The 17,552-nt window shown below is 38.9% G+C and overlaps 1 non-coding gene across 1 annotated transcript; it reads right to left on the bottom strand.

Moving 5' to 3' along the window:
- Positions 1 to 7,672: 7,672 nt before the first annotated feature.
- On the bottom strand, positions 7,673 to 7,776 carry LOC114234029 (U6 spliceosomal RNA). The gene has a single exon (XR_003620229.2). It is a non-coding gene; the product is annotated as a U6 spliceosomal RNA (small nuclear RNA).
- Between the last annotated feature and the right edge of the window lie 9,776 nt (positions 7,777 to 17,552).

The following is a 17,552-nucleotide window of genomic DNA, read 5'->3' as shown; positions in this document are numbered from 1 at the left end:
CATCAGTAGTAGTATGAGTAGTATGAAACTAATACAATCCCTGTGAATTAAATGACCTAATCAATTTGTGAGATTTGCGTGAAAGAGTATTTGGCTACTGCTGTCCAGAAAGGGACTCAAATTATGACATAAACTTGAGTAACAAACAAACTGATCATCTGACAGTTCTGTTTCTATCTTTTGTACATTGCAAAAGATGCAACAAATATATGCCATTGTGGTCTTTAAAATGTTGAAGTGGAAGAGTTTGGAGACCATAAAGACAGCATTTTCAGAAAGTCTACGAAGCAACGTTAAAGCACTGTGATAATTTGTAAAGTCATGGTAACACTCCTAGGTTATGACATTTAAAAAACCAACTCTCCCACTGTTTTGTCAGTCATTTTAACTCTGTTATTTTTTTTTGGTCGTGGCTCGCCAAGCCCCTGAGGTGAGAACAAACATGGAATTTATGAAAACTAGAACAAGACACATTTGTTGGCTCTCGTGGAGACACATCGAAATCACAAAGATGATAAGACAAGCAGGCAAGGGTTGGGTGATGCAGGTCACTGTAGGTAAGAAAAATAGATTTTAGTGGAACTCTGCAGCCATCAGAAGGTTAAAACAGGTCAGTAGCATAATCTAATTGGCATTTTTAAAAGTTCACTCTGTCTCTGTGTACAAAAATCGATTGTAGGGGGGAAATGGAAGATGCAAACCTATTCCAAAGTCAATGCTATCATCCTGGTAGAGGTGACAGTAGCTGAGAGAACAGGACACACTGGAGGATTGCATGTAAGGGTGGGGGACATAGAAGAATCAAATGTTTGGGGGTGTGAACAAGTCAAAGGATAGTAGCTTCATTTACTAAGAAAACTTGAAAAGGCCAGGATCCATGGAAAAGATGAGTATACATCATTTAGTCTGAAGCTATGAAATGTTTAACTAGCCTCACCTTTGTTATTGTTACCACTGCTGAACTGCCTGTCTTGATAGGCTACAGAATTCTTAAGACATGATCTGTGCACTTGACCACGGTAGCCATAAAAAGTATCATGCAAGGCTCCTCAACATCAGAATTTATACCTAAAAGGGATCCTGACATATGCTTCCCTTTTACAGGTAATGAGACTAAAAATTAGATGAATAATTTTGCTCAAGGCCAACTTTGTTCTGTGAAAATTAATAAAGGAAATCCCAACTAAAATTGGAGTCGGAAAGTCCTGTAGCGGAAGCTCAAATAGGAAGGTGTCAGCAATTGCACCTACAGTTAATTCAGTTACTGACTCCAACAGGAGGAGTTGTAGCTTGCAATCCATGCTCTGCTTTATGACTCCAAAAGGTGGAAGGAAGGTTGTTTTTGTTTTTTGTTTTTTTTTGCCCAGCCAATGGGAACGCCACAGCCAATAAAAATCCACTGTCACTTCAACTCTTACTTTCCCCCAATGAAATTTCATCTTTCCCTGCTGATAACTTTATTGTCTTGTCCTCCTTTTCATAGCGGCTTCATTCTTGTATAACCCCTAGGACCATGGTCGGCAAACTGCGGCTCGTGAGCCACATGCGGTTCATTGGCCCCTTGAGTGTGGCTCTTCCACAAATACCACGGCCTGGGCGAGTCTATTTTGAAGAAGTGGTGTTAGAAGAAGTTTAAGTTTAAAAAATTTGGCTCTCATAAGAAATTCCAATCGTTGTACTGTTGGTATTTGGCTCTGTTGACTCATGAGTTTGCCGACCACTGCCCTAGGTCAGATGCTGCTTGATTCATGACTCATTTAATAAAACCAAATTGATCTCCAAATTTACTCAGTTAACTTTTGTTTTTAACAATTATCAAAGCCAGAGTACCCTGAAATCTACTCTATGGATATGAAATCTATTTTAAATTGCTATATAGTAGCGTAGAAATATTATTTATAATCCAAATTGGCAGTAGTCACTCGCACTATCTCAGGAAAATAGTACAGCTCATTTGAGTTGGAAATACATGTCTATTCTGCAAATGCCAAAACCATTTTCGTATCTCATGTGCTGCTAAATGCTGAAAACTGAGTTGGACACTTTCTCTGTTGGCAAGCAAAGCACATTAATGAATCTCTTTCATGGCGAGGTAGAATCAAGAGTGTAGACCTAAACGTCTTTGTATATTAGAATGAACTGAATTTTTGAGGAATGTAAGACTTTCTTGGAGGCTTATGAATATGGAGATGCAGGCAAAGGACAAGGTATTATAAAGGAGAGAAAGGGCTGAGCAGTTCAGCCATCAGGGACCAACTCTTTAGTAGAAAAAGCCACACAGGAATGTTTTGTATGAATTTGGTGGTGATGGTGGAAAGAACATTATAAAAATTGGGTTGGTGTTCTATATCTGGTTAGAAAGCAGAAGAAACAAAGGAAATGAGGCAGCAGATACTTAAGAGATAAGTAATAAATACATGCATGCACACATCTATACACACATACATATATATGTGTATATTTAATTAATGAAAATTAAACAGCAATTGTAGCAATCTTTATTACTTAGTCAAGGAAGATATTTTCAGGAAGGATAATTTTATCATCGACATCATTTAGAATTGTTGGCGTAAGGTGATTTAAAAAAATATCAATTTTTTTCTGGCCATTGTGGCTCAGCGGGGTGAGTATTATCCTGTACACCAAGAGACTGCTGGTTCGATTCCCCAGTCAGGCACAAGCCCAGATTTTAGGCTCGATCCTCAGTAGGGTGTGTGCTGAGACCACCAATGATGTTTCTGTCTCTCACCCTCTCCCTTCCTCTCTCTGTAAAATCAACAAAAGCATATTAAAGGGGAAAAAGCCTAACATTTTTTTAAAATTTTTTTAAAGTATCAATTTTGAGAAGGTTTACTTACCTAAAGACAATGCCTGTCTGTATTAGGGGTAGACTACACCTACTTTTCCTCCCTGGGTATACCACTGTAAAAAATAATGGTCACTAAAATTAGCATGTATACAAATATATGCATATGTAAATCCTATGTGTTACATGTATATATCGCATACATGTACACATATTTCTCAAGGGGCAGGATGACCTCAGCTAACGTTTGTTACAGTTAGAATGTATTAAATGTAAAGGCTAACATTTGTCAAAAGATCATTTATTTCTAAGAGCTACAGAAATACAAAGAGTGCAATATAAACATCTTTCCTGAAAGAGTGAATTTTACAGTTTATACGGAACAGTTTGGCTTACAAAATGTAATCTGACACTGCACACTATTCAAAAACATAAGCTTAAGTTTTATAACTAATATCAGACTCCAAATAAAAGTAATAATTTCTCGTGATGTTTATATAAAATGAATCCAATAAAATTTTTGATTCTACATTCTGGAAATACACATCAAAAAGTCAGAAGATAATCCCTATATAAAAAAAAAAACTTTCAAGTTATCATAATTCTGCAAATGTCATTTTTTCCATAAAGAATAATGATATTTCAGGAAAAATGTCCTACACTCCAAACTGTTCTTTCTGTAATCATGTAAAAGGCACACATACAAAAATAAATGGCATGAGTGAAAATGAGGAGTTTGCTTAAGATTTAGCTTTAATGTCATCTGTCTCTGTAAAGTGACTCTTCGTGCCAGCCAAACAGTCACTATAGATCACACAAGCAGTAAGTCTTCTGGAAGTTTCCTCTAATGTAATTTTCCCCATGAGGCCATCGATAGTTATTCTGTGATGTCATTTACATTCTCTTCATAATTTTGAAAATGTATGAGACAAAAACCTAGAAGTCTGGATTGAAACAATACACTCCCGAAGAAAAACCACTGGAAGTCTTTGAGCTACCTTCATGCTGTTGTGCCAACCAGGCTCATATCTTAAAAACTGGGGGACAGAAAATCAATAAAATACATTAAGCTTGACTTGGTTCCACTAATCAAAAAAGTAAATAAAAAGGAAAAGAAAGCCTCTATTCCATTCAAAATACACGGTCACCTACATGGCCTCCGTCCTCTAGGAACCCCGCCTGTCTTACAAGGATTTACCGAGAAGACCTAATAAATAAAAGGGCCACGATTTAAGACCCACGCTGTTTTACTACAGCTGTAAATAGTATTGATTTTCATCAAACAGCTGAGAAATATTTGATTTAAAGCCTATTTGGCCCCTTGACAAAGATGTGTCAGACCTAATTCAAATGGTTAACTTAGGGCATTAAGGATTACCGGTAAGGAACCTCTAAAACCCCGGCTCTGCTTCCTTCCTTTGGACTCGGCATCAACCAAAGCAGGGCCTTCGCAGAGACGCTTCTGAGGAAGCAACTGTGCCAGGGCCAGCCCTGAGTCTGAGCCCCTATTCAAGGAGGCTTCTGGTATCGTGGTTTGCAAAAGCTGCTTCTTCCCGGGGCTCCACCCGCTGTTTGAGACTCTGGCTGGCCTTTCAGTCCTGGGTGGTGATCTGTAGCTCTGATGTGAAGGAAAGCATTTTGTTTCTGTACAATTTGGTGCAACCCCTTTAGTTTGCGGACATTCTGAAACCGCCACTCTGCTGGCTCTGGTTTCCTATTAGCTGACTGAGAGCAAACAGCATTCCTTCCACCACCACGTCCCAAAGAAGCAGCAGGACCCCTGCCTGCCCTCGGCTTCCAGCTGCAACTCGCCAAGGGGAGTAGATGCCTCCTGCAGTGGGTTCCACGAACCCTAATAGGTAGGCTTGGCTTCATGACCTTGGTAATAGCAACGTGTCATCCAATGTCAAAGTTTCTTCCTGGATTGTGTGTCCTTGAGCATCATGTTTCGTGTCCATAGATCTCAAATTATTCGTCGGTTGAATGGAGGAGGAAAGGGAATAGAGATATTCACCTACTGTTCTAAATGTCGGAAATAAAACAAGTCATTATAATCTCTAGTAAGAGATTCAGAAAGAAAACCATGGATTGGCTATTCACAGATTCATCCATCCACTCATTAGAATGCAAAATTTCATACATGCAGACAACTTGTTTATCTTCCCTAGGATTCCAGTAGCACAAACAGTATCAGGCACAAAAACAATCTGGATCCATTAAGTAATTGGCCTGATCCTAGATTTCCACAGTCATATGACCCTTGGAAGAGTAGTAAGGTGAGGGGATTCCCTGGAGACGTTGCCTCTGAGTCAGAAGGGGTCTAAGGTGGCCGTGGGGCAGGGTCGACCATTGCCAGAATTAGAAATAAACCATATCTAGAGGAAAGTTTGCACAGTACTCCTTCAGGGTGAAGATTTGAAAAGTAAATAGAATTTCTAGAAATGAAAGATATAATCATTGAAATAAAAGCAAACTCAATGGATGGGTTAAATGACAGATTCGATGCATTTGAAAGAGAATTTGCGAACTTAAAAATAAACATAAAATTACTTTGTAAGCAATGAGGTGAAAAACAAGAAAGATTAAGAGACACGAGAATAGGATAAAAATTTCTAACTTATATCTAGTTCAGTTCCAGTAGTAAAGACTAGAAAGAATGCTAAAGAGACAGTGCTAGTATTTAAAATCATAATAGGAGTAAATTTTCTCCATGTAAAAATATAGATCCATAGTCAATGCATTGCAATCAAGACTAAAAGAAAAATCTATGCCAAGATACACTGTAGCAAAACTGAAAAAACACCAAGGACAGTAATCTTGAATTAGAGATAAGGCAAGATAATCTGCAATTGAATGACTGTTAAAAAGGACCACAGAATTCTCAACCACAGCAACAGAAGCCAGAAGATATGAAAAGTTATCTTTAAAGGATTAAGAGATGATAACTATTCACAGGAATTATAACTTCAAATATAATGCATTATGTTATACTCATAATGCTCTTATATAATTCCAAATTAGTCAACATAAGCACAATACATAGGATTGCATATGGGTGATAAAACTAGTATGTATACTATGGTAGATACACATATCAATATATATAGTATAGTTTATAGTATAGCATAATAGTACTAGAGGCCCGGTGCATGGATTCGTGCACTGAGGGGGCTCCCTCGGCCCGGGCTGCGCCCTCTCCCAGTTTGGGACCCTAGGCCTAAGGAAGCAGGAGGACATCCCTCTTGCAGTCCGGGACCCCTCGCTCCTTACCACCCACCTACAGCGGAGACATGAGAGGCTCCTGCCACCACTGCTGCGCTCACCAGCCGTGAGCCCGGCTTCTGGCTGAGTGGCGCTCCCCCTGTGGCCGAGCACTGTGTTGAGTTTCTGCCCCCTGGTGGTCAGTGCACATCATAGCGACTGGTCATTCCGCTGTTTGGTCGATTTGCATATTAGGGTTTTATTATATAGGATAGTGTTGTACAGCATGATATAGTATAGTATAGTATAGTATAGTATAGTATAGTATAGTATAGTATACCTACTTTAACATATTATTTATGGAATAGTGATTATTCTAAAATGAGAGAAGGTAGGAGGGTAGGATAGAGGAGGAGCCCATTCACAGCATATTACAGTATTGAATTTTTGACACGTGTCTTGGTTCATGAGTTTACATTGTATCATAATAAAAAAGCAAACAGACAAAGACAATAGAGCCTTAACCAAGGACTCTGTTAAAATAAAATATGAAACAAAAGCAATCTGGATCAATTAAGTAATGGAACATAAGGAATAGGTAATGACATAAAAATAAGCACTTAGTACTATTATTCAGCTGCTAATAATCTGTAAGATGTCACAAGAGAAAAAATGCTCTTGAGTTTATGGAAAAACCGTGTAAATAGTCCTTCTCCTTGACATTGATTGCTTCTCTTCCCTCAGGGTTGAGTCAAGATGGAAAGCACAGCTACGGAATGATGTCCTGGTCTCATAGACCCTGAATCTCTTTCCCATTACACACAGAGAGACACTTATCAGCAAAATAGACACTAATCTGCTTCTGATGATTATACACGGGCTCAGAGAGAAATAGGGCAGCCCAATGGCACGGCTCAGTGGTTGAGTGTTGACCTATGAACCAGGAGATCATGGTTCCATTCCTAGTCAGGGTACACACTTGAGTTATGGGCTGGATCCCCAGTCAGGGGGCATGCAGGAGGCAGTCAATCGATGATTCTCTCTCATCATTGATGTTTCTCTCTCTCTCTCTTTCTCTCTCTCTCTCTCTCTCTCTCTATCTCTCTCTCTCTCTTCCTCTCCTTTACTCTCTGAATTCAATAAAAACATATTTTTTAAAAAGAAATAGGGAAAAGTTGAAATTCTGCATTAAGTATAGGAGCCATAATATGTAAAATATAGCTTAAGGGCAATAGCAAATATAAATTGCCTGGAGGTAAATGACTTAGGATGACTATGTTCATGGAAGTCCTCTGATTTAGTAAATTACGGAATGGTATTGTTTTGGGGCATAATGCATTTTCAAAGACCATCTCCACTTAGTTCTACGTCACTTAATATCTTTCCTACATCACCTTGTGTCACCGTGGCCCTGTGTAGCAATAGAGAGGAGAAAGACATGGATTTGGATCAGCCTTGCCAGGATTTGCTGTTTCCATGATGGCTACTGACATCATTGGAATAAGGCTGAAGGTAAATCCAGCCAAGCTTGAAGGATACATTTTTTACCAGAATGTATATTGGCTAAACACACATTTCCAATTTGTTTGGCATAACACCAACTTGTTTTTTAAAGGTCGTTTTGTACTCCTTGCTTTTACTATTAGTTTGGTGTGGTTCTGGTTCTTTAATATGGAATACTTCACAAATTTGTGTGTCAGCCTTGTCCAGAGATCACGCTAATCTCTGTACCATTCCAATTTTCATGTATGTATTGCCAATGTGAGCACTACTATTAAATGTTAATAAATATTACCAAGGTCCTATCATGAACTCTTACATTATCTATACATATCTGGTATGAACGGTTTTCATATGTGAGAATATAGCTAGCAGAAGTTCATATTAACAGGTTGTTGTATTAGAAAATCTTTGGTGAGATTTCGTAAAAGTAAATATGTTCCTGGAAATCGTGTTATTGATCATTTCAGGAAACTGCTTTATATTTTTTTAAAAAGCCTTGAAGTAAATCTGGTACATATATAATCGTCCTCAATGACAGTAGCTGACAAAAGAATGGGGCTGTAATTAAGTTCAGCTCCGTGAAAAGAGAACACTCGTCATTATGTAGCTTCCAGAACTTCATTTTTCTTATATCATTAAAGATTTTAGAGGGGAAAAAATCAATAAATACAGCAATCAATGCTCGCTTTATATCATAAAAAGCACTTTAATAACTACATAGAAATATAATATTTAGGCTAATAAGATATACAGGCACAAAAAATATAATAAGGCACATTATGCAGTAAGTACAGTAGGAGTATATTTAGACTCCACATTCATTCATGTTGTCACAACTAGCAGGATTTTCTTATTTTTTAGGATGAATAATATTTAATTGTATGCATGTGTCACATTTTTCTTGTCAATTCACTTGCCCATGTACATTTAGATTGCTTTCCATGTCTTGGCTATTGTGAACAATACTTGAATAGATAATGGGAAGGCCGATATCTCTTCAAGATCCTGATATGAATTCAGATTAGATCATATGGTAGTTCTATTTTTAAATTTTTGTGTGGCTGCCCCAAGTTACATCCCCATAAAAAATGAACTAGGGTTCCCTTTTCTTCATATCCTCACCAAGACTTGGTGGATTTGTACATTTATTTTATTTTTTAATAGACATCCTTATAGGTATGAGTTGGCTAATGATTTGCATTTCCTGGTATGATTAATGATGTTGAACACCTTTTCATACACCTATTGGTCATTTGTATATTTTCTTAGAGAAAAGTTGATTCGGTTCCTTTGCTCATTTACTAATTGGATTGTTTGTTTTCTTGCTATTGAGTTGTAGGAGGTCCCTATGTATTTTGGATATTAACCCTTTATCAGACATATAGCTTGTAAATATCTTCTCCTGTTCTGTAGGTTATCTTTTACTGTGGTTGATTATTTCCTTTGTTGTTCAGAAGCTGATTTTTAAATGTTCTTCATTTTTTTTTTATTTCTAACCACTTTATTGAGGCATGATTGACATACCAAAAGCTGTACCTATTTAATGTAAACAACTTGATGACTTTAGATAAAAGTATACACCTGTGAAACCATCAAAGCTTTTATTTATGAGAAATGTGCAAGGCTTTCCTTTATGAGAAATCTAAAATAGCCAAACTTATTCAAGCAGAGTAGAATAGTGGTTGCCAGAGTTTAGGAGAAGGGGGAAATAGGGAGGTATTAGTCAAAGGACACCCAATTTTAATTATACAGACAAATTAGTCCTAGGGGTCTACTGTATGCCCCAGTATCCATGGTTAATAATATTTAACTGTATACTTCAAAATTTGTTAAGAGGTTAGATGTTATGTTTGTTTTTATGACATACTAATAATAATAATAAAGAGGGTTGGAGGAAACTTTGGAGGTGATAGATATGTTTATGGCATAGATTGTGGAGATGGTTTCACAGGTATATATTTATCTTCAAATTCATCGAACTTACATATTAATTATGTATAGATTTTGTCTGTTAATCAACCCTCGATAAAGTGTTTTTAAGAAAGAGCCCAGCCAGAGTGCTCAGTGGTTGAGCATCAACCTACAAAACAGGAGGTCACCCGTTCAATTCCCAGTCAGGGCACATGCCTGGACTGCAGGCTGGATCCCCAGCCGGGGGTGTGCAGGAGGCAGTTGATCAATGATTCTCTTTCATCATTGATGTTTCTATCTCTCTCCCCCTCTCTTTCCTCTCTGAAATCAATAAAAATATATATTTTTAAAAAGAAAGAGTATATTTCCCAAAAATAAGCCTTACCTTTTTTCTCTTTGTCTCATCCATGCACCCCAAAATCTCAAATATCACTAATTGAATTATGATCACTTATTATGATAAATTAAATGTTTGGAGGACACCTTAAGTGCAATGCAATATCTTCGGATAGGCAGTAAGAGTTTGCAAATGCCGGTATTTAAGATAAATGGCATACTGTCATGACCACAGGCATGAGAGACAAAACTGAGTTTGAAACTTGGCTCAACTGCTTCCCAGCTGGTGACTCCGGGCAAGTGTCATCAGGAAACGGAGACAGTAACTGCCCTAGAGGAAGGTCTTCAACATGAAATGATAAACGCACATAATGACTGGGGAAAAGATCTGTCATTTAATAAACACTCAGTAAACGGTCATCGTGTCACTAATCTATTTTGAAGGATAACATGAAAAAAGAAATAGAAAATAAATGCAAGTAGAAGCGCTGGTAACCTAGATTGTAAGTTTAATACAAGCCAGGGTTTAGTCTGAGAAAAGTTACTTAAACGTCATTCATTACCCTTCTCAGTTTTGAAAGAAATCTGATATGTTTTTTAGGAGACGGCCTCTACTGTTTTTGCAGATGCTTGCTTCAGGCTCACGGTGTAAAACAGCCAAACAGATATGATAGTAAGAAATATGGGATGGGAGAGTGCTAATTTGGTGGCCAAATAGAATGTCTGTGGGCGGAGTGATTTTTTGAAACTGACAGCATGCTTGTCAATACCACATTTCCATATCCATCCCCAAGGAGCATGAACCACCACACTCTTAGCTCCACAGCTTCCTGATTGGCTGGTTATAACATTGGGAAGCTTTAAAGCTGAACTTGAAAATAAATCCGCATGATTTGGGGCTTTAAATTCAATTTTTGGAATATTAATCTAAGAGAACAACCGACATTTATCCTGCCATTGGCTCTCTTAACAGCATGCCGCTCAATTCTTCTGTGAGTGATTGAGACTCTTCTATTGCCTTCTGTCACCGTACATTCCACACAAGGCAGCAACTCCTTAATGGATATTTGTTCACCTGTCTTATCTACTCCAATAAAAAAGCTGACATAAATATACACTTGCATTGCTCTGAGGATTTATTCCAGAGAAATTATCTGCCAGGAAGTTAGTTGCATCCAGGAGACATTCATCTCTCCTCCGTGTGCAGGAGGCCACCAGATGGTCGCTCTCCACAGCTCCTGTGGGCTGTGAATTGGCACTAATTGAAACATCAGCGCTCACTTCAAGGCTCCTGTAGAGAAACCACGTCCCCAGATCGCCAAGTCCTCTAAACCACGAATTTAGAGTGTGCTGCACTTAATGTTATTTAATGCTATCATTTTGCAAAAATCAGTCACATTTTTATAGAAAATGTTACCCATGCGGTAGGAAAAAAAAATCCTTGAAATTCTATCATTAACATTTCACATACGTTTATTCTGATTCTAAATGGCTCCAAATAGCATTTTTTTTCCAAGATGGTATAAAACGGTTCTATGACAAATTTCACTCTAAGAAGGATATTATTTTGAATTGGTCTGATTTATCTGAAGATATACATTGATTTTTTTTAATAATGGGAAATAAAAATAAATTACTATTTGATTATCTCCTGTTATCATTTTCATGGCCCTAAGCTAAACAGACAAAAACACATTTAAACGGATACTAGCTACTCAAATAAGTAAAGCCCCATCTCATGAGTTTTTTCAGAAAATATTTTATATTGGTCAAGCTCCTAATTGTTTACAAAATCCTAATTAATAAAAGGCTAATATACAAATAGACCCAACGGCAGAACAACCAGAACAACCAAACAACCAGTCACTATGACATGCACTAACCACCAGGGGATGTGCATGGAACATGGTGGGCATCGGCCACGGCAGGATGGTAGAGCAGGTGAGCAGGGGCACCAGATCAAGGCAGGGCACCAGTCACTGTCATTGGGGCGAGCCTCTGGTGGTTACTGAAAATTCTTTGCTCCCGCGTGCCGTGGGCCCACCCGGTGCTCACACCTGCAGCCGGCACCAGCCCCACTCGCACCCACTGCTGGCCCCACTTGCACCCACAGCAGGCACTGAAAGCACCACTCGCACCCACTGCCAGTGCCTGGTGCTGGTCCCAATCGCCCCTGAGGGCTTCTCCACCTCCCCCTGCTCCTGAGGGGCAATCAGGGCAACAGCTGCTGCTCGCAACTGCTGCTGTCACCAGCCCTGCTTGCACCTGCTGCTGGCACCGGCCCCAATGGCTCTGCGCCATCAGTGGGTGTGAGTGGGGGCAGTGGGAGCGGGGCTGCGGGCAGACAGGGGACCGGAGGCTGTGGTGGGAGGGGCCAGGCAGGGGTGCGGAGGATGGGCCAAGACCCGCCCCTGTGCCTACAGCAGCCTCGTGGCCCACAGTTCCTTTCAAGGTGCACAAATTCATGCACTGGGCCCCTAGTACTGTAATAAAATCTTGATTCAATTTAGCAACTATTGAATGAAAACTCATATGTGCTAATCATTGTGCTAGACATGATGAAAGAACAAAGAAGGCTATGAAATAATTTCTAAAAATTTGGGGGAGAAATCAGCATAGATGCAGAGACAAAAAGAATGACTTCAGAAAAATTGTGGTGTTATAATAGAGACACAAAATAACTTCTCTTGGGCCCAGTTGGCATGGCTCAGTGGTTAAACATCGACCTATGAACCAGGAGGTCATGGTTCAATTCCCGGTCAGGGTACCTGCCTGGATTTCTAGCTCCATACCCAATAGGAGGCGTGCAGTAGGCAGCCTATCAATGATTCTCTCTCATCATTGATGTTTCTATCTCTCCCTCTCCCTTGTTCTCTGAAATCAATAAAAATATATTTTTTTAAAAAACTTTTCTTAGGAGGAATCAGGAAAAAACATTGAGATGTAATGACAAATAAATTGCATTAGAATAAATGAAGGTGGGGCAAGGACATTCCAGACAGGTAGAACAAAGTCATCAGAGAATAAAATATGAAAGTAGGAACTTGACCAATGTAAAATATTTTCTGAAAAACTAATGAAGTGGGCCATTACTTATTTCAGTAGCTATCATCCATTGAAGTGTGTTTTTGTCTATTTAGCTCATGGCCATGAAAATGATATAGGAGATAATCAAATAGAAATTTATTTTAATTTCCCATCTTAAAAAAAAATCTATGTATATCTTCAGAGAAATCAAAACAAAAGAGGTTGAATGAAATGAATAAAATGAGACATGGACTCTACTCTGGAAGTTAATTGGTGACTTTACCCAATAGTTTTTATTGACATGGGATTTTTAAAATGTTATTAGAAATTAAGGCAGGATAGTAATTTTTTATCCTGAGGTACAGGACTCTTCTTATATCTGGAAGCAAGCTTATTTTTACATTGCACAGCACTGCCTCCGTGTATAAGGGTGGGGTTGAAAGTCAGATTATAAGGAATCGCGGGCTAAATGGTAACCCAGTAGATCCGCATAAGAAGTGTCGATGGTATGGTGTTTGAGAAAACATCAATAGAGGTTAGATAGCCTGTAGGAAAAGTCATAGTTAAGGAAACTCTGTTTTAGATTAATTGGTTGGATTTTTAAAAGATTGATTTAGCCAGTAGATCAACTTTATCCAGGAAAATCGGAGCATGAGCAATCCTGGGAAGCTAGTGTGAATAGGAAGGCAGAAGTAGTTAAGAACATAAATGTTGGAGTCCAACAGACCTGTGCTCAAATCCGGACTCTGGTTGTATAACCTCCAGCAAGTTACTGAAACACTTGGAGACTCTTTTCTCACCTACCTGAGTAGGGAGCTTCTCTCCCTCGGTGGGTTTCATGGGTCTCGGTGGGCGTCACGGTGGGTCTTGTAGGTGTCATCATTATTGCTCCAGAACGTGGCTATGGCAATGTCACAGAGGTCACGTAATTCAGGCAATACTTAGAAAGTCACACCCCGAAGGCATTGAAAAAGTGGAATGCCTTTAGAAGTGCCTGTTTAAAATCAGTTGACTGGTTTATGGCAGCAAAGAGTCAAAATGTATGTTTCCCAATGTATGTCCACACTGAAAAAAAACAAACAAAAAAAAAAACACACCAATAACTCGAAGTGCAGGAAATGACCTATTGATTTGTTTGAACTAATTTATTTTTTTGAACTAATTTATTTTTATAAAAATGCAGAATATTGTTAAACTTCGGAGAAAAAGTCAAAGGTAGAAACCATTATGTGTGCGTCAGTTTTATATCCTGTACAACATTGTTTCCTTTTGTTTTTACTTGCATATACGGCACAGTATTGTGTTCTTTTTTACATAACACTCGTTGAGAGCTATTTCAATAACGAATATTTTGAAGGCAGTGTGTGTAGGAGAAGAAAGTCTGACTGCCTTGTCTCTCGTCCCAGCATTCCCATTTTCTCTTGTCTATCATGACCTCTCCAGGAATAAGAACCAGTAGACTTTGTCAAATACCAACCCAGGAAACAGCTTGCAGATCATTAAACATTCACAAAAACAGTTGGCACTTACAAATGATCCAAGCAGATTTCATGAGACCATATGAAATAATTGAGCTGAACTTTAAGCAAAAGGTGCAGTGTTTCCATTTATTTTTCATGTTAAAATATATCAAGTATACAAAAGAATGCATAGATAGAAATAGAAATATTGTAGTTTAAGAAATAAAAATAACATTCATGAGCCTACCACTCACCTTAGAAAAATGAACACTATTATTGCCTTTAAATGCCTCTTTATTCCTTTCTTCAGTCATATCTCCCTCAGAAATAACCACTACCATTAGATTGGAGGCTGATCATTATCTTATATTTCAGTATATTTTTCCAATTATGTATGTATCTCCAAAAACTAGATAATCTTTTATAGTTATTTTTACCTTTATATAAATAAAATGATATGATCTGTATTTTTAAAACTTGCTTTTTTGCTCAATATTAAAATGTTGAGATTTAATTATGTATATTCATATTGCTGTGAATTAACTTGTCTTCACTGGTATATAACACACCATTCTGTAAATATACCTCTATTTATTTTTACTTCAGCCAATAGCTTGGGGTCATTTCCCAGTGGTTTTCTATTACAAAAAAAATGTTATTATAGACATTTATAGAATATCCCTTGGTACACTCATGTAAGAGTTTGTCTAGGTAATACTAGTATAGCTAAGATCGCAATTTCTCAGTCCAAGTTTTTGTGCACCTTCAATCTTATCAGATAATACCAAACTCTTTTCCAAATTGCATGTACCAATTAACACACCTATAAGTAGTAGACAAAAGATCCTATTGATAAATACCATTTCTAATATTTTTTTATTTTTGGAACTCTTAATTTTTGCCACATGGATATTTATTACCAGATTCCTATCTGCTGGAGAAAAAAAAAAAAGAGAGAGAGAAAGCAAAATTTTACATGATCACATAGTTCATAGGTGAATAGGAAATAGTTTTTTACTATTTATGACTTTAACTCATATTTGGAAGAGACTCTGGTAATGACATGCATTGAAATATTTCCTGTAATTTTTTCTTAGCAACTAAGATTATAAGTAGTCAGTTCTTTGCTATTCTTGCTAATTAAAAAGGAAGAAGAGCAATGATAGCAAAATAGCAGAAAAATAAACAATGACTTATATATGCTCAGACACATAATCTTCCCGTATCTTGACAAATGCATATTTATGCACCTCATTTATGCCTAGCCTCCCTTATGCTTTATGGCATGACAGCTGTTTTTGGAAGCTCAAAGCAGAATTCCACTGATAACTTACGTGATATATAAATGGATTTGATCATTTGATAAAAGCAGTAAGATTGCATGATGTAATTATTTCAAATTAATAGCATTTATAGACTTGCATATGAGATGATGTGTCATAGTATTAGAGGCAGAGGTTTTGCATTGATTACCTTTTCAACTCTATTTTCAACTGTGAGCAGTAAGTGGAATTATCAAGATTGCTTAGACTTTATAAATTGAATGTTTTTAGTAGCCCAATTTAATCCTGAGGAGGTAAAGGATTTAAAACTTTATTGATTACAGTATATCGGGGGGTTTTTCATCTTCACTCAAAGATATATTTTTATTATTTTAGAGAGAGAGGAAGGGAAATGTGAGAAACATCTATTGCTTGCCTCTCATATGCACCCCAATCAGGAATCAAACCCAAAACCTTTTAGTGCACTGGGCCAGGGCAGAACCACGGTATGTCTTAGAGAATTGTGGAGTTACCATGTTAGGAGGTTAGAGAAACATTATTAATTTAAAATTAAAATTTCCATGTTTATGTCTGCTTTATAGGCTTTTGATTAGATGTAATATAAAGAAAGAACTATTTAAACTTTCTTTTTCTCTTCTTATATAATGATTTTGTTTTTATTGATTGATGTGAGAGAGAGAGAGAAGAGAGAGAGAGAGAGTGAGAGAGAGATTTATTGTTCAACTTATTTATGCATTTACTAGAGGCCCGGTGCACGAAATTCGTGCACGGGGCGGGGGATGGGGAGAGTCCCTCAGCCCGGCCTGCAACGACGCCAGCATCCTGTGCCCCAGCCTCTGGCCAGAGGCCCCTCCCTCCCTCCACATGGCCGGGATGCGGGACGCTGGGCTTGCGTCACTGGGGCGACACCGCCAGCATCCTGTCCCAGCTGCTATGGGCGCCTCCATCTTTGTGACAGAGTGATGGTTAATTTGCATATTACCCTTTTATTAGCTAGGATTGGTTGATTCTAGTATGTGCCCTGGCCAGGGATCGAACCTCCAATCCTGATGTATTGGGACGATGTTCTAATCAACTGAGCTATATACGGCCAGGGCGGTGCAATGATTTTTAAAGCAACGTTCAGTATTCTTTAAGCTCCTCACTGCAATATTTCACATAAATCCCTCATTACTTCCATATGACTTTCTTGGTTCTCATTGCCAAAATCAGGACAGAATCTATAAAATCCTTAATCATTAACACCATTTCCCTGGGATAAAAGTCCAACTCAGCCGTGAAAATACTAATGAATCCTACGATGACTCCATGAGCAGCCTTCGCGGTGACAGCTGGGAACGTGTGGCCAGTGTGTGTGCCGAGCTGATGGAACTTTCTTTAACAATAGCTTTTGAGTTCGGTGTAGGGGAGGAGACGGCCAGCTTTTTCTCACAATGCCAAACCTGGAATCGTTCCCATCGCCGCCTCATCACACGGTCCTTCAAGCCTCCCTCCACTTGAATAATGAAAAGGGGGAGATATGAAAATTGCATGAAACGAGGCTGCCCCGGGCCAGGCAGGGAGGAGGTAATTACATGTGCCGCACAGCTGGAGTGGGTGCTGCGAGGCAGGCTTTGAAGCGACAGGAGTTAATTGCCTCGGTTGCAGGGCTGAAGAGAAGGCAGGTGAAGAAGCAAAGGGAAGGGCGCACGTCCCAAGAGGGTGTCACATTTAGAAATTCGATTTCTTTCTTTCTTTCTTTTTTTAAGGATGATTCCAAATTAGAAACGGACATAAGAAGGGAGACGGGGAACCACTTTTTCCAACAGGCGAACCGAAGAAGGAGAATGTTGGCAGGAGGAGAGCATGTGCTCCCAGCTGGCCCCCCCAGCGCCCCGGTGCATGAGACAGGGCCGCCTCCCCCCCCCCCACCAGGCTGCTGCCCCCCTGACACTGGCCACAGGGCAGCCGGGGAAGAAGCAGCACCTGCCCCCGCCTCTGTGCGCTGACAGGGGCTCCCGTCTCGGGTTGGGCACCCCAGGGCCC

The sequence above is a fragment of the Eptesicus fuscus genome, chromosome 12 (assembly GCF_027574615.1).
Source record: "Eptesicus fuscus isolate TK198812 chromosome 12, DD_ASM_mEF_20220401, whole genome shotgun sequence".
NCBI classification, from domain to species: domain Eukaryota; kingdom Metazoa; phylum Chordata; class Mammalia; order Chiroptera; family Vespertilionidae; genus Eptesicus; species Eptesicus fuscus.
The sequence above is the reverse complement of the archived record's forward strand: the minus strand, read 5'-3'. Positions and strand labels throughout refer to the sequence as shown.